Source organism: Erinaceus europaeus, chromosome 2 (assembly GCF_950295315.1).
Source record: "Erinaceus europaeus chromosome 2, mEriEur2.1, whole genome shotgun sequence".
Classification (NCBI taxonomy): Eukaryota; Metazoa; Chordata; class Mammalia; order Eulipotyphla; family Erinaceidae; genus Erinaceus; species Erinaceus europaeus.
Genome location: NC_080163.1, coordinates 170,587,714 through 170,614,379, shown reverse-complemented (window position 1 = coordinate 170,614,379; position 26,666 = coordinate 170,587,714). Strand labels below are relative to the sequence as shown.

The window sequence follows — 26,666 nt, the reverse complement described above, 5'->3', positions numbered from 1 at the left end:
TGTGGTTATTAATGTCATTGTTGTTGGATAGGACAGAGAGAAATGGAGAGAGGAGGGGAAGACAGAGAGGGGGAGAGAAAGACAGACACCTGAAGACCTGCTTCACCACCTGTAAAGGGACTCCCCTGCAGGTGGGGAGCCAGGAGCTCTAACCACGAACCGCGATCTTTCCTCCGGTCCTTGAGCTTTGTGCCATGTGCGGCGCTTAACCCGCTGTGCCACCACCCGACTCCAACTGTCTCCATCTCTTAACACTTTTTAAATAAGATTATAATATAGTCCTAGCTTTGGTAGTGCATATACTGAAATTGGCATGATACAGAGAAGATTAGCATGGCCCCTGCTCAAGGATTACACACAAATTCATGAAGTGTACCATATTTTTTCAAAAAAAGTTTATAAAATATATGTACACATATAAATAATTAAAACCTTTTAAAGAGCCAGTTAATGCAAGCTGGGAGGTGGTTCAGTGGTAAGAGGTCTGGTTTGCATGTGTGGGATCCTAGGTCTGTCTGAACCCTGTTTCTACTTATGCTGGAGCTCTTTTAAATGATTTACTAATTAGTGAGGGAGAAAGGGAGGAGAAAGAGAAAGAGATAGAGAGAGAGAGAAAACACTGTAGCATCAGTCTGTAACATGTGATGCTGGTGGTAGAATTCAGGACCTCATGCTTGAGTCCAAAACTCCAACCATTGTGCCAGCCTCCAGGGCTGCAGATTGGCTTTTTTGAAAAAAATCATGGTAATATTGTTCTCTTAACTGTACATCTTTTAAGTAATACAAAGACTTTTTAAAAATTTTTGTCAAATATTGTGCCTGGGGATCAATCCCACCCAGAACCTTGCACCTGCATGGGACAGCTGAGAAGCCTCCCCGCCAGTCTCCATTCTGTATCCTTTAAGAGAGGGAGACATGCAAAGCACTGCTCCTCTATGCACGGAGTCCCTCCCATTGCCTGCCTGTGGTGTGCACTTGCAGTGTGGAGGATCAGACCCCCAGCCACATGCTACGTAAAGCATGTGCTTTACTCCCTGAGCCGCCTTCTGGTCCTGAGTTTGATTCCTGGCATTGCATGTACCATAATGATGTTCTCATTCTCTTTTATGAATAAAAAAGTTATGTATGTACTTACATAACAATTCCCAGTTTTCCATAAAGCAATCTATGTATCTTTTTTTTGTTTGTTATTGGATAGCGACAGAGAGAAATTGAGAGAGAAGGGGGAGATAGAGAGGAATAGAGACAGAGAGACACCTGCAGACCTGCTTTACTACCTGTAAAGTGACTCCTCTGCAGGTGGGGAGCAGGGGGCTTCAACCAGGATCCTAAACGGTCCTTGCTCTTTGTGCCACGTGGGCTTAGCCCACTGTGCTACCTTCTGGCTCCCTTAGGTATCGTTTCTAAAGCCTGTTAAATCTAAAATGTTCTTAATCTTTTGTAGTAATTTCCTGATTCATGTTTTCTTGTCTTAAACATCTTAGTTCTGTTTAAGTTTGCCTTGTGGGAAGTCCCATCTGTCTTTGGTCTTGGTAATTTTCCAGGGATTGTAGTTGAATGCCAGCAAGAATGCTCCCAGATAAAAAACAAAGAAATTGCTCTGCATGTGCTTCGAGGTAGGCTTTACCAGAAGATTATAGAGAAAGACAGGTGTCAACAGCAAAATGCCAAAAGACTGCAGGTAATATATATATACATTTAAATGAAAGAAAGAAAGAAAGAAAGAAAGAAAGAAAGAAAGAAAGAAAGAAAGGTGGGGGTCAGGTGGTAGTGCAGGAGGTTGAGTGCAGGAGGTGCAAATCACAAGGACTGGTGTAAGGAACCTGGTTTGAGCCCCTGGCTCCCCACCTGCAGGGGGTCGATTCATATGTGCTGAAGCAGGTCTGCAGATGTCTTATCTTTCTCTCCGTCTCTCTATCTTCCCCTCCTCTCTCGATTTCTGTCTGCCCTATCCACAAACAATGACAGCAATAACAACAATAATAATAACCACAATAATTATAAAACAGCAAGGGCAACAAAATGGAAAGGAAAAAAAAGATTTATTTATTAATGAGAAGGAGTAAGGGAAGAACCAGAGCATCACTGTGACATATGCAATGCCAGAGATTAAACTGAGAACTTCATGCTTGAGAGTCCAATGTCTTATTCACTGCCCCACCTGTCAGGACACTGCAGATAAGATTTATTTAGTAGAATCACTTAACAACTGTTCGAAGAGTCACTCTGCACATGCCTTACATATGGGAGTCCCTCGGATTGATTTCTGGCACCACTGAACAGCAACACAGATACAGCAAGCCAAGTTCAGTGGATAGTAGATCTGTGCTTAGGTCTCTATCTCAAAATTGTAAGCATTGAACTGAGAGATAGCTTATTGGTAAATTGCATACTGCACATGCAGGAGGCCCCAAGTTTGATCCCCAACATACAGAAGTTCTGAGTGGTGCTCTATCCATAAAAATAAATAAACGAAGGGGTCCAGAGCTTGCTCCCCCAGTAGAGTGCACATCATATCACCATGCTTGCAGACTTGGTGTTGAGCCCTAACACAACATGGGAGCACCAGGCATGATGGCAGGTACTGTGATGTTTCCAACATGCTCTTTCTCCCACTTTTTCTATTTCATTTTTTTTAATTTTTAAAGTCAATTTTCTTTTATATATATTAATATATTTATTTATTATTGGACCGAGACAGAGAAATTGGGAGGAGAGGAGGAGTTAGAAAAGGAGAGAGACAGAGAAACACCTGCAGCCTTGCTTTACCACTTGTGAAGCTTCCCCTACCCCCTGCAGCTGGGGACCAGGGACTTGAACACGATTCCTTATGCACTGAAATTTCTGTGCTTAAACAGATGCACCACTGCTGGCCCCCTGTATATTTTACTCATTTATTATTTCCTGGATAGAAATTGAGAGGGAACAGAAGATGTAGAGGGGGAGACACAGAGAGACACCTGCAGCGCTGCCTTACCACTTGTGAAGCTTCTCCTCAGCTGGTTGTATCTTGGGCTTGAACCTTAGTCCTTGTGAATTGTAACATGTTCACTCCACTGGTTACATCACCTCCCGGACCCCATTTTTTTCATTTTAAATTTAAAAGGAGAAAACGTCTGTTGGCAATAGTAGAATTATATAGTATAAAACTGTTGTACTAAAATACATCGATATATTCATCTTTTTTTAAAGGTCATTTTGTGAGTGCACATGTATACTGTGAGAGGACCAATGTTCAAGCCCTTGATCCCCACTTGCAGGCAGAAGCTTCACAAGCAGTGAAACACTATCTTAATGTGTCTCACTTTCTTTTTCCACTCTATCTCCCCTTTCCATCTCTATTTCTTTCTGTCTTACCAAACAAAAAGAAAAAAGACTTTTTAAAGGTTACTTTATATTAAAAATGTTATTTCATTATTCTTGACCAAGTAAAAATATCTCAGGACATATAGAAAATATACTCCATTGAGAATAAGAAATAACTTGAATGTTTAGGCTCTCTGTGTCTGTGCCAGAAGGGGTTTGCTAAGAAGTAATGGTTGGGAAATCCGAATTCCTAGCTTCAAGTCTACCTACTGATGCTCCTCTGCAATCTGAGACCATCGCAGGCAAGGGATTAATATATCATTTGCACTGTCACTTACACTACTGCAGGCTAAAACAAGGGTAGGGAAAGTGGAAAGGACAAAAGTAGGAAAAACTAAGATATCTAAATCAAAGTGACTAGTGACAGTTACTATAATGCTTACTGTTATGCAACCCACTTTTCCTAAAATGCTACAAGGTTTATTACAAATAACTAAAAAATCTGGGTATTTTGGGCTTCCACATTCTCTTTCAACCCCATTCAGGTTTTACTTTTGTTTCTAAAGATTTATTTATTAATGAGAGAAATAGGGGAGAGGAAGAAGGAGACAGCATCATTCTGACACATCTGATGCCGGAGACCAAACTTGAGACCTCACACCTAAGAACTCCAAAGCTTTATCCACTGTACAACCTCCCAGACAGTGGCAGCCTTTATTTTTTTATAATTTAAAATATTATGATACTTTGCTTACTTAAGAGGCAAAATATTTATACAATCTGAAGAGAACAAGAGTATACATACTTTGCTTATTTAAATGATACATACACTTTAGTAGAACTTACACATTTGAATAAAACTACATACATATGTAATTCAAAATCTAGGAAATATCGAAAAATGTAGTGGGGGAAAAACTCTTTCTTGCCCCTTGACCTTAGACTCTATAAGTAGAAAATATTAGAGTATGTTTTTTTTAATGAATTAATTTATTTTCCCTTTTTTTTGCCCTTGTTTAACATTGTTGTAGTTATTGATGTTGTTGTTGGATAGGACAGATAGGAATGGAGAGAGGAGGGGAAGACAGAGGGGGAGAGAAAGACAGATACCTGCAGACCTGCTTCACTGCTTGTGAAGTACCTTTCCTGCAGGTCCGGGGAGCTGGGGGCTAGAACCAGGATCCTTCTGCTGGTCCTGGCGCTTTGCAGTATGGTCTTGGTAGAGCTATTTATTTCTGAACCCACAGGGAGTTGTAATAAATCTATGTAATAATATGTTTTATTTTACAACTTGAAAGTATCTTAATTTCCATAATAAATTTCATAAAAATGACCTTTAAACCAATTTTCTCTTTAGAGAGTTATGATACAAATCCTGAATAGAAACAGCTTGAGAAAGAAGTTTGAGATAACACATTAGTAAACTTGCTGGAGATCGGACTGATGTGGGTAAAATATAGCTTTTTAATTATTTTTAATTTCATGAACTAAAGAAAGGGGTAGAGGGGCACAGAAGCAGCACTCTAGCATATGCAGTGCTTGGGATTGGACTCTGGACCTACAATTTAGAAACTCTAATTTCTTCCATGGTGCAACCTACCCATCTTCAGAGATATTTTTCTTTTGTTCTAAAGATCTTATTTATTCATTAATGAGAGAGAGAGAGGAGCAGGGAGAATCTGCACATTACTCTGGTATATGTGGCACTGGGGATTGAACTTGGGACCTCATGCCTGAGAATCCTGTACTTTATCCACTCTGCCTCCTTCTCCCAGACCACTCATAATTTGGCTTTGATTGGAACTGGAACTACTGAAGAAGCACTCTTGGGGGCTGGGTGGTAGTGCAGCGGTTAAGCACCCATGGCACAAAGCTTAAGGTTAGGGGTTGGGATCCTGGTTTGAGCTCCCCACCTGCAGGGATGTAACTCCACAAGATGTGAAGCAGGTCTGCAGGTGTCTGTATTTCTCTCCTACTCCTTGTCTCCCCCCCACCCTTAATTTCTCTGTCCTATCCAGCAACAATGATAAACAAAAAGAACAACAAAGGGCGGGGGGAGGGATGGCCTCCAGGACCAGTGGATTTGTAGTGCAGGAGGCAAAAGAAAAAGAAACACTCTTACTCCATAAGTAAACCTGAGATAACAAGAGTCTTAAACAATTAAGTTCCTTCTACTCTTGCTCTTGTCAACTGTATGTGTCTGACCTTCAGAAATAGAAATCCTTAGAAGAAAATTTACAAGTGCCTTTTCCATTGTAGTAAAGATAGTGATTGTGTTAAAATGTGAATTCCTTTCTATCTCTGCACAGGTTGGAACAGGAGCCCAGTCAGAAAGAATTTGGACCTACAATTTTACCCAGAATAGAGTCACTGACCACAGGGTAGGATATGAAGTCCAAGATATTAAGGTAATATTACTGAATGTGCTTACTGTATCTTTGATTTATTAAGGAATCAAATTTCGGGGCCTGGTGGTAGCACAACAGGTTAAGCATACATGGTGCAAAGAAGCCACCTGGCAGCGGTCCCAGTTCATGCAGATGCATGTGGTCCTGGTGATACTGCGGGGCCCATCCATGCTGGCTCTGGGCACAGCTCAGTGCCCCCCATCTGTGCAGTACTTAGGGGCCGGGGAGCCCACAGTGTACCACAGGGCGGCAGCAAGGCCCCTGTGTCGCCCTAGTTACAACATCTTCACTGGAGTGACTGTCAGTATCACCTAGAGATGCCTGCTAGCCATATGCTGCTGGGCATTTCAGTGTTTGTTTTGCCTTTCTTTTATATTATTTTTTATATATTCTCTTTTGTTGCCCTTTTTATTGTTGTTGTATTTATTAGTATTGATGTCATCCTTGTTAGACAGGACAGAGAAAAGTTGAGAAAAGAGGGGAAGACAGACAGGGAGAGAAAGACAACTGTAGATCTGCCTCACTGCCTGTGAAGCAACTCCCCTACAAGGAGGGAGCTGGGGGCTCGAACTGTGATCCTTCAGAAGGCCTTGCGTTTTTGCCCCACTTGCCTTGACTGGCTGAGCTACTGCTCAGTTCCCTTTTCCCCCGCTTTTTAAAAAAAATTATTTATTCCCTTTTGTTGCCCTTGTTTTATTGTTGTTATTATTTTATTTTTAAATATCTATTCGGTTTTGTTGCCCTTTGGTTTTTGTTGTTGTTGTTGTTGTAGTTATTGTTGTTTTGTTGGGTGGGACAGAGAGAAATGGAGAGAGGAGGGGAAGACAGAGAGGGGGAGAGAAAGATAGACACCTGCAGACCTGCTTCACTGCCTGTGAAGCGACGCCCCTGCAGGTGGGGAGCCAGGGGCTGAAACCGGGATCCACATGGTGATCCTTCTGCTTGCGCACTTGTGCTTAACCTGCTGCACTACCAACCAAATCCCCTGTTGTAGTTGTTGTTGTTACTGATTTCATCATTGTTGGATAGGACAGACAGAAATGAGGAGAGGAGGGGGTCGGGCGGTGGCGCAGTGGGTTAAGCGCACGTGGCGCAAAGCGTAGGGACTGGCGTAAGGATCCTGGTTCGAGCCCCCGGCCCCCCACCTGCAGAGGAGTCGCTTCACGGGCGGTGTTGTAGGTCTGCAGGTGTCTATCTTTCTCTCCCCCTCTCTCTGTCTTCCCCTTCTCTCTCCATTTCTCTCTGTCCTATCCAAGAACAAAGCAATGTCAACAATGGCAATAATAACCGCAATGAGGCTGCAACAACTAGGGCAACAAAAAGGGGGAAAAATGGCCTCCAGGAGCAGTGGATTCATGGTGCAGGCACTGAGCACAGCAATAACCATGGAGGAAAAAAAAAAAAAAAAGAAATGAGGAGAGGAGGGGAAGACAGAGAGGGGAGAGAAACATAGACACCTACAGACCTGCTTCACTGCTTGTGAAGCAACTCCCCTACAGGTGGGAAGCCAGGGGCTCCAACCTGGATCATTACCCCATCCTTGCACTTTGAGCCATGGGCACATAATCAGCTGCACTACCACCCAAGTCTCCTCTTTTCCCTTTCTATATGCACTGAGTATGTGCTTGTCTCTGAAGGTCATGTATACCCTATGAGTTTTAGTCTTTTTTTTTTTTTTTTTACCTCCGTAGTTATCATTGGGCTTGGTGGCAGCACTAGGAATCCACTGCTCCTGGAGGCTATTTTTACCATTTCATTGCCCTTGTTGTTGTTGTTATTGTTGTTGCTATACCTGTTGTTGGACAGGACAGAGAGAACTGAGAGAGGACAGGAAGACAGAGGGGGAGAGAAAGACAGACACCTGTAGACCTACTTCACTGCTAGTGAAGCGACCTCCCCCACACACATAAGGAAGTGGGGGCTCAAACTGGGATCTTTATGCCCATCCTAGTGCTTTGAGCCATGTGTGCTTCTCCCGCTGTGTACAGCCCAGTCCCCGGTATTTGCCTTTAATGACTTTGGTGTACCTTACTAATAATGAGACTATTTCTCATATAGACTCAGAATAATACTTTGATCGGACTTTTCAGGAAGCATTTCTTTAGATCATGTTCAGAGTTATATTTCTCTTTTTAAATATTTTTCATGACATGCCCGGTTTTATATATATGGAGACAGAGATAGAGGCAAAGGCCGGGACTGAGAGACAGAGAGACAGCGTCCCAGCATATACAGAACCTATCTGGCTGGAATGATCACCTAATCTGGCACTCTCTCCGTCTCAGGAGATGTTCTCATCCCTACTCCCAGCCTGTCCTGGGACCCTCTTCCTAGTAATTGCTACCTCTGCATTTTTCCTAGTTAACATGGATTTTTGATCATTTGAGAGTTGGTCTCTACTCTTGAAAGTTGCTCACACTTTCAAGGTGTTTCCCTCCTCCCCCCTACATTAAGGAGCACTTTAACTGCTATGTGGATACAATATATTTCCTTGCAAGGGAGTATTTGAAACTATGATCTGTATTTAAAGTTGATTTACAAAGTGCTGAGTTTGCTAGAATATATATCTATCATTTACAAGGAAACAGTCACTGTGCAAGAAGAAATACAGTGTTGACAATAGTGTTTCAAGCATATAGTGTTCTTATGCACTCAGTCCAAGAGTTACTGAAATCAACAAAGTTTACTCTCAAACTGTAGTCAATTCTATGGAGCTAAGAGAATTTACATTTTTTACTTGCTTCATTTTTTGTGAACCTTTGGGAAGCTAAAGACAAGTTTTCTTCAAGTAGATCCTGTGAAAGGTGGGTTGTAACCCCAGTTTTTAAAAAAATATTATTCAAGGTTCCTGCACAGCATCAGATGTGTCTGACTTCTAAGGAAAATGAGACCCCAGACACATTGATGGGTGAGTGTCAAAATATTTAAGTTGGGATGGTTGGATTTAAAATAGCAGTTCAAAACTCTCTCAATAGCAGCTGTTTAGTATTAAGCTTAATTGTCTTCACACATTTCATCCATTCTGACCAGCCCTTAATATGGCACAAAAATCAGAACTGCCTTGCTAAAAGTTTTCTTTAATACACTAAAGAATATACTTATTTGTACATCTGGGGAACAATATAGTTGCTGGATCTTTCTATTTGTTTTGTCATCTCAGTGTAATTTGTTTTAGGTAAAATAATTAAAATAATGAAAATAGAAACCAGGCATTGCACAATGTAAAGGCATCAATACCCCTGTCCCAAACTCACCTGTTACCAGTGTCTTTTTCATCCCATTTTCCATGTTTTCAGCTACATGTTCTCAGGGAAAAAAACAAAACTCAGACCTGCTCCTCTGCACCTCTAACCACACTTGATGGTGTTGTTAGCCAAAGAGGTGAAGTCTCCTATTTTTTTCACCAAGAAGTGCTGTCTTGAAAAAAATATTTTGAGGGAGAGGCTGGGTGGCTCACCTAGTTGAGAGCACATGTTACAGTGCTAAAGGACTCAGGTTGAAGCCCCTGTTCCCCACCTGCAGGGGGGAAAGCTTCATGAGTGGTGAAGCTGTGCTGCTGGTGTCTCCCTCCATATCACCCCCATTCCTTCTCAATTTTAGGCTGTCTATCCCATCAATAAATATATAAAGATAATAAAATATTTTTAAATATGTATATTGAAGGGGCTGGCAGTGTACCCGGTTAAGCACACATAGTACTCAGAACAAGGACCCATGCAAGGATCAAGTTTCAAACCCCACTCCCCACCTTCAGGGGAGTCGCTTCACAAGAGTCGAAGCAGGTCTGCTAGTGTGTCCTTCGTTCTCCCTCCTCTCACCTCTCAATTTCTTTTTTTTAATTTTTTTTTATATTTACTTATTTATTCCCTTTTGTTGCCCTTGGTGTTTTATTGTTGTAGTTATTATCAATGTCATTGTTGGATAGGACAGAGAGAAATGGAGAGAGGAGGGAAAGACAGAGAAGAGGAGAGAAAGATAGACACCTGCAGACCTGCTTCACCACCTGTGAAGCAAGTCCCCTGCAGGTGGGGAGCTGGGGCTCAAACCGGGATCCTTTCGCCGGTCCTTGCATTTGGAGCCATATGCGCTTAACCCGCTGTGCTACCGCCCGACTCCCACCTCTCAATTTCTGTATTATCCAATAAAATGAAAAAATAAGCCACCAGGAAAAGTGGATTCTTATTGAGCCCCAGCAATAAGTAACCCTGGAGGCAAAAAAAAGGAAAAATCTGTTAATTGATTTATTCATTACCTCACTAATCATATCTTTCTCTCCCCCCTCTGTCTTCCCCTCCTCTCAATTTCTCTCTGTCCTGTCCAACAACAATGACAGAAATAAAAATCAATAATAACTAGAACAAAGATAAACAAGGTCAAAAAAAGGAAAAAATACCCTCCAGGAGCAGTGGATTTGTAGCATAGGCACTGAGCCACAGCAATTACATGGGGTGGGGGATTAAAGAAAAAAATAAAAAAGAGAGAGGGTGACTTTTAAACCTACTTCACCACTCATTAAAAATCCTTCCTGCTGGTGGGGAGTAGGGGCTCAAACCCAGGTCCCTGTGTATGGTAAGAGCAGTCAGCTGTGTGCATCACCAGCCATGCCCCATTCTAACATAGTTATCTAGTTGTCTGTTTTAGGTTGCTTCCATATTTTGACTTACCAACTATATAGCTATATAAACATAGCTGTGCATATGTCTTGGGACTAGCATACAATTAAATATTAGAAATTAAAGTACATATATGTGTTTTTTAACAGACTATTATTATTGGAAAGGGCAGAGAGAAATTTAGAAGGGAGGGGGAGGTGGAGAAGGCGAGAGACAGATATGCACCTGCAGCCCTGCTTCACCACTCTTGAAGCTTTCTCCAACTCAGGCGGAGATCAGAGGCCTGAACCTGGTTCAATGTACACTGTAACATGTGGGCTCAACCAGATGTGTCACTGCCCGGACCCTAAAAATATATATATATATATTCTTTATATATTTTTAAAATATTTTATTAATATTTCTTTATTCCCTTTTGTTGCTCTTGTTTTATTGCTGTAGTTATTACTGTTGTAGCCGTTGTTGGAAAGAACAGAGCGAAATGGAGAGAGGAGGGAAATACGGGGGAGAGAAAGATAGACACCTGCAGATGTGCTTCACACCTGTGAAGCAAAGCCCCTGCAGGTGGGGAGCCTGAGGCTGTAACTGGGATCCTGATGCCTGTCCTTGTGCTTTGCACCACGTACACTTAATCAGATGCACTATCAGCGAACTCCCAATTCTTTATATTTTAATGAGAGATATACAAAAAGAGAAAGATCAGAGCACTGCTCAGCTCTGGGTCATGGTGGAGCTGAAAATTGATCCTGGGACTTCAGAGCCTCAGGCCTGGAAGCCTTTGACATACAGAACCATTATGCTGGCTCCCCAGCAGGGTCAGTGGAAGATAAGGAAGTTAGATGAGTGACATGCCTGGAGACAATCTGAGTATTCAAGACTATGGGAAGTTCTCAAAAATTGAGAAAAGTGGGCAGTTAGTGTGTCACCCAGTAGAGCACTTAAGTTGCCATGTTGGTGACCCGGGTTCCAGCTCCAGTCCCCACTCGCTAGGTGGGGATGGCGGAAAGTTTTAGAAATAGTAGAACAGTTCCACACCTCAGTTCTTCATCTTTGTCTCTACATACAGTCAAAATTAATAAATAAAATAAAGACAGCTGATGATGATGTTAGAGTCCTGTAGCTAATAATAAAAATAACATAAATGATATATTTATTATATATGAATAAAATAAATTAAATTAAATGAAGACAGCTGATAATGATGATAGAGTCCTATAGCTAATGAGCAGGAGCCATAGCATTAGCAACAACAATGAAACATCAAAAAGGAAACGACACATGGGCCTTTAGAGTTTTTCAAATATTATGAATAGGGTACAGAAAAAGTACAGGTAGTCAATAAATACATAAAAAGTACAGGTAGTCAATAAATACATAAAAATATTACACTTGTTATTAGGGAGGTGCAAAAGAAACTATAATGTTGATTGTATTTATAAGTAGCTTAAAAAAGTGGGTCACTATTGAAAAATAGTTACTGTTTTTATTGTTGTAATTATTGTTGTCTTCGTTATTAGATAGAATAGAGAGAAAAGGAGAGAGGAGGGGAAAACAGGGGTGGAGAGAAAGATAGACACCTGCAGACTTGCTTCACCACCTGTGAAGTGACTTCCCTGCATGTGGGTAGCTGGGGATCCTTACGCCACTCCTTGCATTTCACGCCATTTGCCCTTAACCCTTGCGCTATTGCCCAACTCCCTGTTTCTATCTTTTTTTTCCTTTCAGAGAGTTTAAACTTTAAAAAATTTATTTATTCCCATTATTGCACTTTTTAATTTTTTATAGTTATTGTTGTTGTTGACCTTGTCAGATAGGATAGAGAGAAATGGAGAGAGGAGGGGAAGACAGAGACGTGAAGGGAAAGATAGACACCTGCAGACCTGCTTCACCAATTGTGAATCAACTCCCCTGCAGGTGGGGAGCTGGCAGGTCTAACCGGGATCCTTACCCCGGTCCTTCTGCTTTGTGCCACCTGTGCTTTACCAGCTGTGCTACTGCCCAACTCCTGACCTTAAACTTTTATAATTATCAGGTATGGTCCTAGTGTACACAGGCTTTCATTTTTTAAATTTTGACAAAAGCATACTCTGATATTTTAGAAAATGTGTGCTTTTTATTTTGGAAATGCGTACTTGCTTGTTTAAAAATGTCACTTCTCTTGAAAGAATGTTGGGTGTTATATTTTCTAAAGTTCTTAGTAGGCAGTGTAGTACTAAGTTTTCCTAAAAAGAGAAAGGACAGTCAGGTTGAACAGTGACCTTCGTTTCCCCAGGATGCCAGTTTTGACCTGTGACCTTCTGATCTACATGTGGTGTACAGATGCCAGTGTCAGCATAATGAGTGGCTATTCCATGACCATTTGTCCCCACAATTGGTGACTATCTGGGAAGTGCTGGGCTAAGGAGTCTTTAAAAGGCTAGTAGCTGAGGGCCTATGGCAGTAGAGGTGTCACCTTGAACTTTGCAGTGAAATGTGCTGATCACAGTAACAGCCATCCAGAAGCCCAAAGTGCGCCATCTGTAGTCTCTGCTACTGTCTCCTCCTGGGCTGACTGTAGACTCAGCCATGTCCTTGCTCTGGCACATGGAACATGGACAAATGGGAAGCAGGCAGAGACCTCAGTGGCTGTCTGGCTATGGTATGGGAGCCCTTCTTCTGGCACTGAAGAAGCTAGGTGCCACCCTGTGGAGATTTGGGGAACAGGCAACACACAGAAAATAGATCCAGTTGAGCTATGAGCTGCCTGCAGACACATGGGACCTCAGCTAATGCAGAGCTGCCCAGAGGAGCCCACCAAGGTTTCATCTGAGCCCTGAGCAAAGAGAGGGGCCATATAAGGTACAGAGTCAGGGAGTGATATTTATTATAGTAATACAATCAACAAGAAAATACAATAAAAGTCTCTATAACTACATACATACAGTGAAAGGAATAAGAGAGAGATTTCTGTGAAAAGACCTTCAAAGCAGGATGTAAGAAGGGATCAAGGAAGATGCCTCAAATGAAATGAGCTGGATGTGAGATGTTGACATTTTTCATTGTGACCCCACTAGACAAAAAGTTTAAAAGAACTGCCTTAGTCAGAGGGCTTCATGTCTTCCACCAGGAAGTTTACACATAGATGGCAGGACTGAGAACTAACTCAAAATCCTGCAAAGGATTAAGAAAATAATTGTTCTCAGTTGGATATCATAAAGTAACAGGGAAAAGAAAGGGTCAGTTCTAGAAAGGGGAAGCTGTCTGTAGGCATTTCAGCAGACACCCAGGTGGCCTCACTGATTGTAGATTTTCCAGGGGAGCCCTGAGCCATTATCAGCTGAGTAGGTTGTAGGTAGGGGGCTCTCTGAATCCCATTTGGAGAGACCTGAGATGTTCCATCTCTGAGCCTTTCTGGAGGCGTCACTCTCCCGGATTGGAATTAGCAGTCTGTCTTACTGTCATGCCTGAAATGAAAAACAGAGAGCTGTCTTAGTTAAATCACATTGTCATATACTAGCTTCTTCTTGATTCCTGAAGAAATAAGTTAAGCCAAAGAGAGTATTTCTCCATGGAGATAAATATATGAAAGGGCTAAGTGGTGCCCACCTGGTGAGCACACATGCCACAGTGAACAAGGACCTAGGTTTTTGCCCCTATCCCCACCTGCAGGGGGGAAGCTTCAGGAGCCGAAAAGCAAAGCTGTAGGTATCTCTCAATTTCTCCCCCACTGTCTCTCCCTCCCATCTGAATTTCTATCGCTAGCAATTAGGTAAATTGAATTATTATCAGAAGAGTTAAATATATTAAAACCTAGTCAACATTTCCTCTCAACACAGCAAGATTCTGCAGCCTCCACCCAGAATGTGCTGTCACCAGGAGAATGAGTCAAGTCCTGCCATTGTTGGGATGTGATTCTCTTGTCCTGTTTTAATCAGCCAGAAACCTTTGTCTCACACAGACTAGTTGCTCGAATTAATCTCACATGGCCTAAGCTCACCCAGACTCATGGTGTAGATGAGGTGTGTCCAGGAGCCTGGTCACCTTTGTACCACTGGCATCAGTCAGGAAGGAGGTGCCTACCTCTAGCAGGATCAGGGGACTTGGATGTAGGGCCTCACTCCTCCCTGTCTTCCTTGTTAAGCTCTGTGTGGCTGCTGGTGCACAACACGGACATGATGCAGGAGAACTGAGTGATGGTGGCCTTCTCCTTCTGGTGTAGCAGATAGACACAGTCCATGATGTCCTCCACTGCCAGATTCACGGGGATGATGGGGTGGCTCAGGGCATAGCTGTAGAGTGACAGCTTGTGGGTGGCCCTGTCTCCATAGCCCATCAGGTATTCAGTACTGAGCTCAGAGGCAGTGAGCTCTAGCAGAGGCAGCCATGAGGGGGCACTGTGCAGACAGTTGAACACGGAGCTCTGCCTGATGCTTTCCACATCATGGAGGGTGGTGTCAGAGTCATCCCTCTGGTCCACAGCCACCAAGATGCTCTTGTGGTGGCCTCTGTAAACAGAGCTGCCCAGGGTCCACGTAGAGTCACCCCCAGTGCAGAGACCTGTGATCATAGCAGTGGGATTAGCAATGGACAAAGTAGGGGCCCTAGGGAGCAGAGCAGAGGCAGTGAGAGCATGAAGGACGTGGAAAACCAAGGGGTCGAGTGTCCACTTTCTAACTGAAACCTTTGTAGAGGGACAGATGGAGGTAGCAAACCCAGTTATAAGAGTATGACATGATTCCTGCATATTAGCAGGAAAATCTTTGAGGATTTGGGAAAGGAGACCTGGACTCCCTACTTTTGATTGAATTTGAAGGTGTATATAACTGGCCTTGGCTTTTTATTGGAGAACTTAAGAGGTTTATAGAAACTTGGAAGTAGAAGTTATCATGCTGGGTCACTATTAGTTCTGGTGTATATTCTGATCCCATTTCCATAGTGAGGCTGGTTTTCAGTATCATGAGCTTGATTTCAAGAGGGGAGAAATGTCCAGAGAGGTGGCACTGGCAGCAAAGTGTTCAATTTCCCTCTCCTCTGCTGGCCCTGAACTGAGGTCTGGGCTTGTGGAGGAACTAACCTGGGGTGTCCTCAAATAGCTGCTCCAAAAGGAAGGACTCCTGGTGGCTGGAAGCCAAGCCAGAGATTTCCTGATCCTGTGACTGGTCCTCAGTCACCTGTAGTGGAGCCATTCCATTTTTATAGTGATATTCTCTGTCTGTATGGAGAGGAATCCAAAATAGGTTCAGGCTGAAGTGGTCGTAATGAGCCCATCGTGACCACAGGATGTAGCTAGAGCAAGGCAAGGGAGCTGTGTCTTCCTTGGAGATGTGCATGTTTTTCTGTGGGACTACTGGGTCCCTGCCAATCTCCCCACCCCCTTGGGATTGATTTTCAGTGTCATGAGCTTGTTTCAAAAAGGAGGTATGACTTGGCAGGAGGCATGTACAGGAACCCAGCTGGTCTCCACATGTGAGGCTGTGGGAGTCATCTGCTTCTAGTGGAAGCCCCTCAGTGGCTGGCGTTTGACCCCCTTCATGTTTATGCAGATGTTTGACACCTACATGTAGAGAAACTCCCATCTAGGTCCAGGCTGACCATGAAGAGACTCACCTCACTGTAGAAGATGACACATGGGCCTTCTTTGGACCTTCTGTGCAAAGAAGGCTGTGTCTCTGTGTCTCTGTGTCCAAGAGTCTGACAGGAAACCCTGCCCTAGCATGTGCCCAAGAAAAGAGTTGACAAAGTAAAGAGGAAGATGTTCTTATACATCCCTGTGCCTGGAATGCAATGAATTCCTCATGAGGAAGAGCTTTATATATCAGTCCTGTCTGCCACAGAGAAGTAGAGAAGCAAGGACTGTCATTAGAGCCTGTTACAGAGTAGTAGTTGGTCAGTGTCTGTTGAATTCATGGAGGCCTACTGCTTGCACTTTTCCCTGTCAGAAGGTATTGAAGCTAAGCTGGAATCCATTTTTCCTGATCCTTTGTAGTTAATGTCTCACTCCAGTCAGCCTCTTAGATTGCCCTGACACTCACCTGCAGGTGGCTCTGTGGTTTCTTCCATCCTAGAACTCACAGACCCCTGACCAGTTTCCTCAGAGTCCTGGGAGAGAAAGAAGTCAGGGTCACAATAAGCCTTTGGAGTGAGCAGTGGAAGAACACATTTCCCAGCAGCTCTGTTTCCCCCAGAGAGAGAGAGAGAGACAGAGACAGAGAGAGAGAGAGAGAGAGAGAGAGAACCCTGTGTCCAGTATCAAACTACTTGACCCCTGGGGGTGACTGTGGTTTAGAATCACCACTGTAGATTTACATGAATACTTGGATTTTCAGTGCATGTTTAGAAGTGTGATGACAAGGGTATTTGGATTCGTTCCTGCATGCTCTCTAGTCTCAGGATACGCACACAGGTAACTCTCAGTTGAGAGTAATTTGTAATTTAAAATGTCAGCTATCTAATCAAATACTTTTAAAAATATATATCTTCCCCCCACTAGAGGAGAAGAATTTCCTGGTGTTTGAAGAGGCAGGAAACTGGCATCAATGCTGCAGAGTGAAGGCCAACCCTGACATGATGCAGATTTCAAATTATGCAAAAGAAGAAATAAAAAAGAGAGAGAGGGCTAGGCAGTGTTGCAGCTGTTTTGGCACACACCTTACCAAGTGCAAGAACCAAGGATTGGGTGCCACTACCCTGCCAGAAAGCCTTATTATTGACATACTAAGCTGATAATGAAGATGAAAATTAAGGAGGAATTGGTTTGAGATAGGTCATTAAAAATAATCCTATTCTAATGCAGTAAAGAATTGTAAAAAGAGCACACAGTGTACAAGGGAAATGCAGACAGTATCCATAGGTCAAGTATATATGTAAGTGGATCTTATGAGAATATCATAGTGGGATCTCCTAGCATAATGGTCATGCAAAGAGACTGTCATGCCTGAGGCTCCAAAATCCCAGGTACAACACCCTGGATGACCATAAGCATTAAGCCAAAGCTGAGCAGTGCTCTGGAAAAAAAAAAAGAGAAAGAAAGGAAGGAAGGAAGGAAGGAAGGAAGAAAGAAAGAAAGAAAGGAAGAAAGAATCCTCCTCAGGCCCAGGCAAGGCAGTACACCTAGTTAAGTACACACATTACTATGGACAAGGACTCATGTTCTAGCCCCTGGCCCCACCTGTAGGGGGACAGCTTCATGAGTAGTTAAGCAGTGCTGTAGGTGACTCTGTCTCTTTCCTTCTCTGTCTCCCCTCCCCTCTCAGTTTCTTTCTGTATCTATCCAAAGTAAAACAAAGAAACAAAAAAACTCCAAGGGAAGAATATGGTGTCCCATATCTGAAAATGGGGAAAGATTTAAGATGGGAAAGAAAAGATATCCGAGGTCACATGATGGAAAGACTCTAACTGAATGAAAAGTACCTTTACAAATTTGAGAAGATACTCAGAATTACTTTGTTCAAATTCACATGACTCAGTTCTTTAGCCCTCACCTCCTCAATTCATTAAGCATAATCAGCTCCAGGCCCTGCCCCCAAATGGAAGCTCCAATGTATCTCAAGGTTTGTGAGAACTATGAAGTTATCTCTTATGGGAGACACAGGGATTTGGAGTGGGGTGAGCATGGAACTCTACCCGTATACTTGGATAAGCTTATTAACCATTATTCAGTCACTGCTGAAAATGTGGGTAAGAGAATGTCTTAGTTCTCCATAGTAAATGTCTTAGCTATTGTACTGCAATTCCAGAAACCAAATGATACGCAGAGCTCCTGGCTGTCATTCTCTTCTTTTTCATTTTCTTTAATAGTGGGGAAACGGGGGAGAAAGGGGCAGAGAAAGAGAGAGAAACCTGAAGTACTGCCTCACCACTCATGAAGCTCCCCTGCCACAAGTAGGACTCAGGGACTTGAACCCAGGTCCTCTTGCATGGTAATGTGCACTCTACCGGGTACACCACTGCCTGGTCCCTCCTAGCTTGCTTTTGGTCCAGTAGTATAAAGAAAAGTGAGGTTGTTATTTTTTCTTTAATTAGTAGAGTCACCCATTCCAGGAGGAAAACATCCACAGGGAGCAATGCAGACCACTCCTTATATGCAAGACAGGGTTGCATTCAGTCTAAGCTCCCTTTTTTGTGTCTATAGAGAAGTGTGTGTAAATAGGAAAATACATCCTTCCGGGTGGTATGTGCTGAATTCTTCCCTCATCTCTAGACCACTTTCTGTGTAACGCAGGAACTTGGAATGTAAGTTCTAGTCTTAGAAACACTCACACAGGTGCGTTCTGCCTCCTTTTGGTTGATATCCAGGTAGTCCAGAATGGCGGTATAAATTTTGCTAATAGATTCCACAGTGACCCAAAAGAGAGAAGGAGAAATGAGCTGTTAGACTATTATCAAATGAACTTGTGTTTTGGCTAATCATTTCAGCATTTTTCAATGGTTTTTCAAGATATCAAGTTTTTAAAGATACGTGCAAGACTTAATGAGAATAACAGTATGCAAATGTATTTCTGGAGAATGAGACAGATCCCAGAAAACATGTCTGTGGTGTCAGGTCTCTGAGACCAGGGCTGAACACCCCATCCTCCAGACCTGCCTGGAGTCCAGGCCAGACCCTCCCTGGGCTGTAGCTCTGGCAGGTTCATTTGCTTTGAGAACCAGCCCATGGAGAAACCTGCCCTTAAGTCAGGGCCATTTAATACATGGTGCAGGGTGATGTTAGCTCCCATCACAGCATGAAGAGAAGGGGGACAAGAGGGAGGGGCATTGACTGCTTGGACTCTGCATTCTGAGAACTTGAAAATTTGAAATACATGAAATAAGGACATACTCAGAAAGCTCGTTATACCATTGCTCCATCTTCTCATCTGATCTGAAATCCAAGAGAAGGGGAGAAAAACAGTTAAAATGCACATTCACACAAACATATTATGAGTGTTGGCCAGTGTAAACAGCATCATTGATTGTTATTGGTGGGACTGTGTGATCCAGGAGTCCTGTCCTGGTCACGGTGCTGAGGGGCCCTGCTCTTTGACAGTTTGCTGGGTTGGCAAGGAAATCTTCTAAATGGAGGAGAAATTGGGTTTAGGGCCCTTTGGTGGTGCTGGTGGTTAACTGCACATGCTACCATGCACAAGGACCCGGGTTCAAGCCCCTGGCCCCCACCTGCAAAGGGCTTAGCAGCTACATGTGTTTGCATGTATCAGAGCCAGTGGGAGCCAATGGAGAGCACAGAGCTGTCCTTGTGGGGGTCAGAGCACCTGTGGCTAATAGACCCCCAGATGGAACTGTGCTCCCCCTAAGAGTCATGAGGAGACAGGCAGGGCCTAGCTGCAGTCTTACTGAAAAGAGACCACGAAGCTGCGGTCAGCCCAGCCTAAGACCAGTGATGTGCGGGCTCTTGTGGCTTTCCTCATGTTGGGTTCCACCCACATGTCCATCAGGGGTGCCAAGTACTTGATTCGGAAGTGACTCTTGTACCTGGAGAGGGAATAGAGCACAGCACTGTTAGCTTGCATCCCAGCGATCTGGGAGTATCTGGGTTTATCCTGAGGAGATGGTGGGTGTGTTTCTTTCTTTAATTTTTTTATTGGGGAATTAATGTTTTACAGTTGACAATAACTACAATAGTTTGTGCATGCATAACATTTCTCAGTTTACCCTGAGATTTTTTCACATAACAATACAACCCCCACTAGGTCCTCTGTTATCCTTTTCCAGGATGTGTACTCCCCCCACTCCTCCACCCCAGAGTCTTTGACTTTGGTGCATTATACCAACTCCTTGGAGGGAGGTACATACTTCCTGTTGGAGATGAGCAGCACGTTGGAATATAGGATCAGCTGCCTTTTCTGCCACTTCCGACCCTTCTGGAATTTGCCAGTGCCCATGAACTGGATATGGCCATAAGGCAACACTAGGATGTTCTCTTCCAGACTGCCCTCCTCCATAGAAGAGCTGCAACACAGCAGACCCACAGGGCAGTTTGTCTCTGGCAGGCCGGACACGGGCTCATTCTGATGTCAGCCCTCACAAAGCATTACAGAGGAGTCTCAGTCCCCCAGAAGAGCTCAGTAGCCAAATTCAGGAGTCTTGAGCTAGACAGAGCTCCTGTGATAGTTGAGGTCACTCAGGGCTGGTGGTAATGGAGGTCTGCTTCAAGGAGAAGGCACAGGGCCTGTCACTTCAGTGTCAGGGGACAAGAAAGTAGCAGAGTCTCAGGACCTGGTAGAAAGGAGACACTAAAGGGAGTGGGGGGGGGAGTGAGGGTATTGGGGCCCTGGTGCTTGGTGCTGGGAGAGGACCTGAGTGGGGGTGAGAGTATTCTGCAGACACCCTGTGTCAACAAATCACACTGTAGTGAATTAACACTGACCCCCAATATAAGGATAAAAAAATGTAAGGGGACACTAAGAGGTCAAAGGAGAGAGGATGAAAAATGTTTTAAAGAACCAACTCAGGGACACAGGGCCAAGGTCTGAAGGCAGCACAGTGTCTACAGCGTTGTCAGAGCATAATCAACCACAGTATCATCTGCGGTTTTAGCCTTTGTGACTCTGCTTCTTTCCCTACCCATTCTTCTACCCCTTTCTTTCCTCTTTTCTTCTTTTCTCTTCTTTTTATTCACTCTTCCTCTCTCATGAAAATAATTTTAAACAGATCTATGTGTGACCTATAGGGGTCAGATAGCATCGATCCAAGAGTGTGAAGAAGTCATTCCATTGTGGTCTCAGGTTAACATACACACTTAGATAACAGGATTCTGGAAAACTTACTCTAATCTTCTTTAAGTCAGTCATCACTTTGGGGTGGAGGGGGGCAGGAATCACATGATCAGCCGAGAATAAACCAAGCATTCAAATGTTTCTCAACTCAAGGAAGTACTAAGCTATTCCTTGGCTGTGCCCGGAGTAAGCCCACAAGACTCTGATGCTAAGGGGTCAAGCCTGCTCTCTGTCATCAGCAGAAGGGAATCTCATGAGCACAAGTAACTGTTGATGACTAGGGCTGAAGCTGAGATTCTGTCAGTAGGAATCGCATAGAGCACCTCCTGGGACCACCCTCCTCCTCCTCTGCTGGTCACACAGGGCATGTGAACAGACTCTACCTTAAGCAGGGCAGCCAGCGCAGTCACGCTGAAAGCCTCGAAGACTTTCTGGTAGATGCAGACATCCTCTACTCTTCACTCCTTGACAGGAAAGTGAGAGCTGGGCACAGCACTTTGTGCACTGTTCAGCTCAGTCTCCAAGACTGAAGATTCCACTGTAGCCAGGGACCCTGGCCTGTGATATCAGTGGTCAAAGGTCATCATCATAACTAACAGCTGACAGAGTGCCCCTCTAAAGCCAGTTACACCTACAGCTTTGAGTCTTTTAATCTTTTCCTTTTGAGATGACTATAGACTTCCAGGCTTTTATTGGAAATAATAGAGATGCTACAAGCCTAGCCCCTATTTCATGCAGTGGTCATCTAATTATATAATACTAAACAGAGTAAATATCACTGTAGGATATTCACATGGATGCTGTCAGAGACACACTATTTCCAGGAGCGTGTGTGTGTGTGTGTGTGTGTGTGTGTGTGTACACACACACGCACAAAGGCAATGTTATCCTCATAAAACTATTTTTGAAAGAATGAATCCATTGGCAAATGAGTTGTGGACATTCTTTGATGTCCTTCAACTCTAGTGTAAAAGACCCACATTCAAGGAACCATTGGAGGACTTGATGTAGCCTAGAATAGATGCCTTAGCTTCTTGGTATGTTTTCTCTTTTATTAATTAATTTATTTATCTTAATGAGAAAGATAAGTGCAATGCTCAGCTCTTGCCTTTGGCGATGGGATTGAACCTCTGAAAGGACCCCAGATCCTCACACATGAAAGTCTTTCACTTTCTTTTTTTATTATTTTATTCATAGTTCACTGAACAGAGATAGAAAAAGTAGAGTGACGGAGATGGAGGGAGAGAGGAGAGACATCTGCAGCCCTGCTTCAACTGCTTGTGAAGCTCTTCCTCTTTAGGGTGGACCCGTGTCTGGAACCCTGCATGTTGTAACTAGTGCTCTGAGCTAGGTGCATCGCAGCCTTCTATTATTTCTTGTCGTAAACAGCTCTGTAGGATGCACTCCATCTGATCACAGACAAGAAATACCCAGATTAACATCAGTAAGAGAATCACTGTTCAGAAAAAACAGGGTGTTGAGCACCAGACAGTGTGCTTGTGTCTGTGTCTGCTTGTGTGGAGAGAGAGGTGGGGAGAAGCCTGTTCTCACTGTCCTGCTGCATCATCTGAGTGCTTGACCAGGCTGAGTGGTTCCTCAGACTTTTCTTTCTTTCTTACCTTCCCTTAATATAAACTGTTTGAAGGAAAATATGACATTCTTACTAATGATGTGATGGTTGAACAATGCTTTTCCTCACTCAGTCCAGGGAAAGTGAGACAGATGTTTGTCTTTGCCATAAGGAACAATTAAAAGATTAAGGAAGCAATGGATCACATATACAAGATTTCCCTCATGCTGCTGGCACACTGGTAAAGTACAGTCAGGTGGCCGTGATGTCATTCACTTCCCTTGTCTGTCAGAGACTCATTGGCACTTCACCTCTAAAAGGTTCAGGCAGATTGGCTTTAGCTGCAGTTTTGGAATTCAGCCTCTTGAGGGCACTCATCACCTACACAGGGAAGCAAAATGAACAAAACTCACTCAGTTTTTTTCTTCAAGTACTTACTTAGAAAGGAGATTCTTCTAACAGATCCATTCACATAATTTAATTGTGAATGATCAACTTATAACAGTGCATAATGTTGAATAAGAATCAGAAATTCAACATACATGTAGATTGATATTAACTGTCAGCTGGAGGCAGTCTGCAATATTTTGTAAAATGATTTTTTTCTATGGATTATGTTTTTCAGAACTTTGGAATGATTCCATTCCATACTTTAGAGATACATCTGGATCTAAATTTACACAACACTTTTTTGTTTTTTTATATTTATTTATTTATTTATTTTCTCTTGTTTTGACCATGTTTTTTGTTGTTGTTATAGTTATTATTATTGTTGTTATTGATATTGTTGTTGTTAGGACAGAGAGAATGTATAGAGGAGAGGAAGACAAAGAGGGGAGAAGAAAGATAGACACCTGCAGACCTGTTTCACCGCCTGTGAAGTGTCTCCAGCAGTGAGGAGCTGGGGCTTGAACTGGGATCCTTAGCCAGTCTTTGCGCTTTGTGCCACATGAGCTGAACCCACTGTGCTCTCATCTGACTCCCTACACAACACTTTTTATGTGTCCAGCATTAACTACCACAATAATAGTTTGAGTTTCCTTAGGACATTTGGGGTCAGTTCTCTTCCTTGTGTCCAGGGTTATAACCGCTGTGGCTTATTGCAGGCACAGGAATCCACTGCCGCTGGTTGCCATTTTTTACCTTTTTTTTTTTTTTACTAATTCCCAATTTTTTTGGATAGAGCAGAAAGAAATTCAGAAGAGAAGGAAGGATGTATATGTATATGTATATGTATATGTATATGTATATGTATATGTATATGTATATGTATATATATAGAGAGAGGCCTACAGACATGCTTCTCCACTTGTGAAGCCTCCTTGCTGCAGGGATGAGCAGGACCTGGAAGGACCTTGACCATGTACTGTGTGTGCTTATCTGGGTGCACTACCGCCAGCCCCATAATGGAGTGATTAAATGCACAGCTTTTTACCCTACAGCCTAGAGAAACACCAGTAAGTGCTCTCTTACATCTTAATATGTCATTCATATAGCCATTGAGTAATAACTTTGTCTCATACATTTGGGGCCAAGATTGGAACATGCATTTTTCTTTACATAGTTGTCTGCAAAGGAGATTCTGCAGATGAGAAAGAGGGAAAGGATCCAGCAGGAGGCAGCCTTTTCTGGCCTCAAGTTTCAAGATTGAGCCCCAGGGGCTGGTCAGCTCCTGACAGCCAACTCCAGAGAATCTCCACAGGGGTGCTGGGTGGTGGCTCACCCTGATGAGAGCACATGTTTTCATGCCCAGGAACCTATAAAAGGTTAGGACAGTAAATATCCAGGAGTCTGGAGTTGGGCTGTAGCGCAGCAGGTTAAGCACACGTGGCAGGAAGTACAAGGACTGGCATAAGGATCCTGGTTCAAGCCCCCGGCTCCCCATCATGAAGTGACAGGGGAGTCACTTCACAATTGGTGAAGCAGGTCTGCAGGTGTCTATCTTTGTCTTCCCCCTCTGTCTTCTTCTCTCTCCATTTCTTTCTGTCCTATCCAACAACAAGGACATCATCAACAACAACAATAGTAACTATAACAATAAAAGAAGGTAATAAGTAAATATAAAAAAAAATAAGACAGTAAATGTCCAGGAGCACTGACTTCCCTGTGGCTCTGTTTTTTACAGTTATGTGTGAGAAATAGTCAGATAGCTTGCTGGAAACAGTCTTTCAGGTACTGGCTTAGATAGCAATCCTAAACTCTTGGACATCTGATGTGATGTTCCCCCAAGTTTGAAGGTAGACAGTCTACAGGGCCTGATAGAAGGTTAAGGATGTACTGGTGGCCTTCAACTTCTCTAGAACCAGAATGAAACAGCTTATGTCCTCCACCACTATGTTCTCAGGGAAGAAGGGGGTCTCCTGGATAGTAGCTACTGTACAGGAGCAGTTTGGGGCGGCCCTGTCCCCAGAGGCCATCACGGATTCAGGGGTGAGCTCAAGGCACTGAGGAGGAGTAGATTTGGCCAAATTGGGGCCATGGGCGTGTGGTATATGGTGGAGTGCTTACAGCTAAGTTTCCATATCATTGATGGTGGTGATGATGTCACTGTTCTGGTCCACTGCCACCAAGAAACTGTGATGGATGGTGTCTGATGACAGATTGTACAAGGGCCGGGGATAACCCACCCTCTCCCAGCAAATAGACCTGTGACATAGCAGTGTGTGTAATGATGAGCTCAAGTGGCCACTCTGTGTGCTGAGAGGAGGTGGAGAGGCAGGCAGCCACCAACCCCACTTTCTAGTTGAGAGCATTATAGAAGGAGAGAAGGAAGAAAGCCCAACCAGTCTTCAGTCCAGGAGGAGAATGATGTACCTCACCATGGAAATATTTGTGCATGGGCTGATGTATGAGTTTTGCCTTTGCTACTTTTAACAGAATTTAAGAATTCGAAGGTGGAATCCAGATATATTGTGTTATTCATCTTTCACAGGCAGAATGCCTGTAGAAAGAACACCCTGTCCCTTGACATACAGTCCTACCTCCAAGGACGCCTCTATGAGCAAAGACAGAAAGCAGAGAGGGCACTGAGTCTTGTCTCATACTGTCTGTCAGGCTTTAGCCTTTTGAATGGACAGTATTTGTTGCAAGAATCACCAGGGGCCTAGCAGTGGTGCACCTGGAGCCCAGGCACTACCTGGTTTTGAGTCCCTGGACCCTAATCCTGGGTGGAGGGAGGGAGTGTAGAACACCTCCCTGTTGGGAACCTGTGTGAGCCTGATAGAGCTTAGGGAGAACCACCCCCATCTTTGGATGGAGGTCTGAGAAGATAACCTCTTGGTAAATCTCTCTCAACCGAGGTGAGCATAAGGGGGGAAACTCAGACTTGGTTCTTTCCTTCTTGACTCTCAGGCCCACAGATACCCCAGTACTTCCCTCCATTAACTGCAGGCCACATGGCCTCAGATTCACTCATTCAAAGTCACCTTCTGATCACAGAAGAACACATCTTATCACACACTTCATCACACACCTCAGACCCCAGACAAGAGAAATGCCAAACTATATGGCCTTTTGATATCCATCTTCTCTCTGTCTCACCCTACGGGTTTAACCCCTATGCTTCTCTCAAATACCTTTGGATAATTAAGTTGCTTGTGTTATGGGAAATAACTGTCTTTATCTCATCAATTCCTGTCATACCAACCCCCTACCTTAGGGGCATGCTGACTGTTAAGAAACCTGTAATTGCTGTCATATTGCAACAATAATTACCTCCATTGCTTTTCTATTTAACTCATGTCAATTTTGCTAATGAACGGACTCTAGGATTCTGGGACTCTAAGGACTCAGATTGTAGATTCACGCTAAGAGTCCCCTGGTGTCTTTTACTTTGTGTCACCCCTGTCGTGAGCGAGAAAGAACCAGCCCGTTACCTTTCCCCTGGAGGACACCCTGCCGGAGAAGGAGAGAGACACCCCGAAACCTCCCAAGTGGGTGAGCAGTGCTGCTGATGTCTGCCTTTATCCTTCTCTCCCCATCTCTGTATCTCTCTGGCGCAGCAAATTAGAAAAGGGAAAAAATGACTGTGGAGAGCAATAGAGTCATTGTGCAGCCAAGAGCCCCAGCAATAACCCTG

General features: G+C 43.6%; 1 long non-coding RNA gene and 1 other non-coding gene across 3 annotated transcripts in view; both read left to right on the top strand.

Moving 5' to 3' along the window:
- Positions 1 to 278: 278 nt before the first annotated feature.
- Positions 279 to 385, top strand: LOC132537195 (U6 spliceosomal RNA). The gene has a single exon (XR_009548658.1). It is a non-coding gene; the product is annotated as a U6 spliceosomal RNA (small nuclear RNA).
- A 5,227-nt stretch (positions 386 to 5,612) lies between these two features.
- Positions 5,613 to 26,666, top strand: part of LOC132536778 (uncharacterized) — a 209,088-nt gene continuing 188,034 nt past the window's right edge. For both annotated transcript variants that reach the window (XR_009548308.1, XR_009548307.1), the window contains exons 1-2: positions 5,613 to 5,714; positions 8,559 to 8,622. This is a non-coding gene — a long non-coding RNA (uncharacterized LOC132536778). The remainder of the gene's footprint in view (positions 5,715 to 8,558; positions 8,623 to 26,666) is intronic.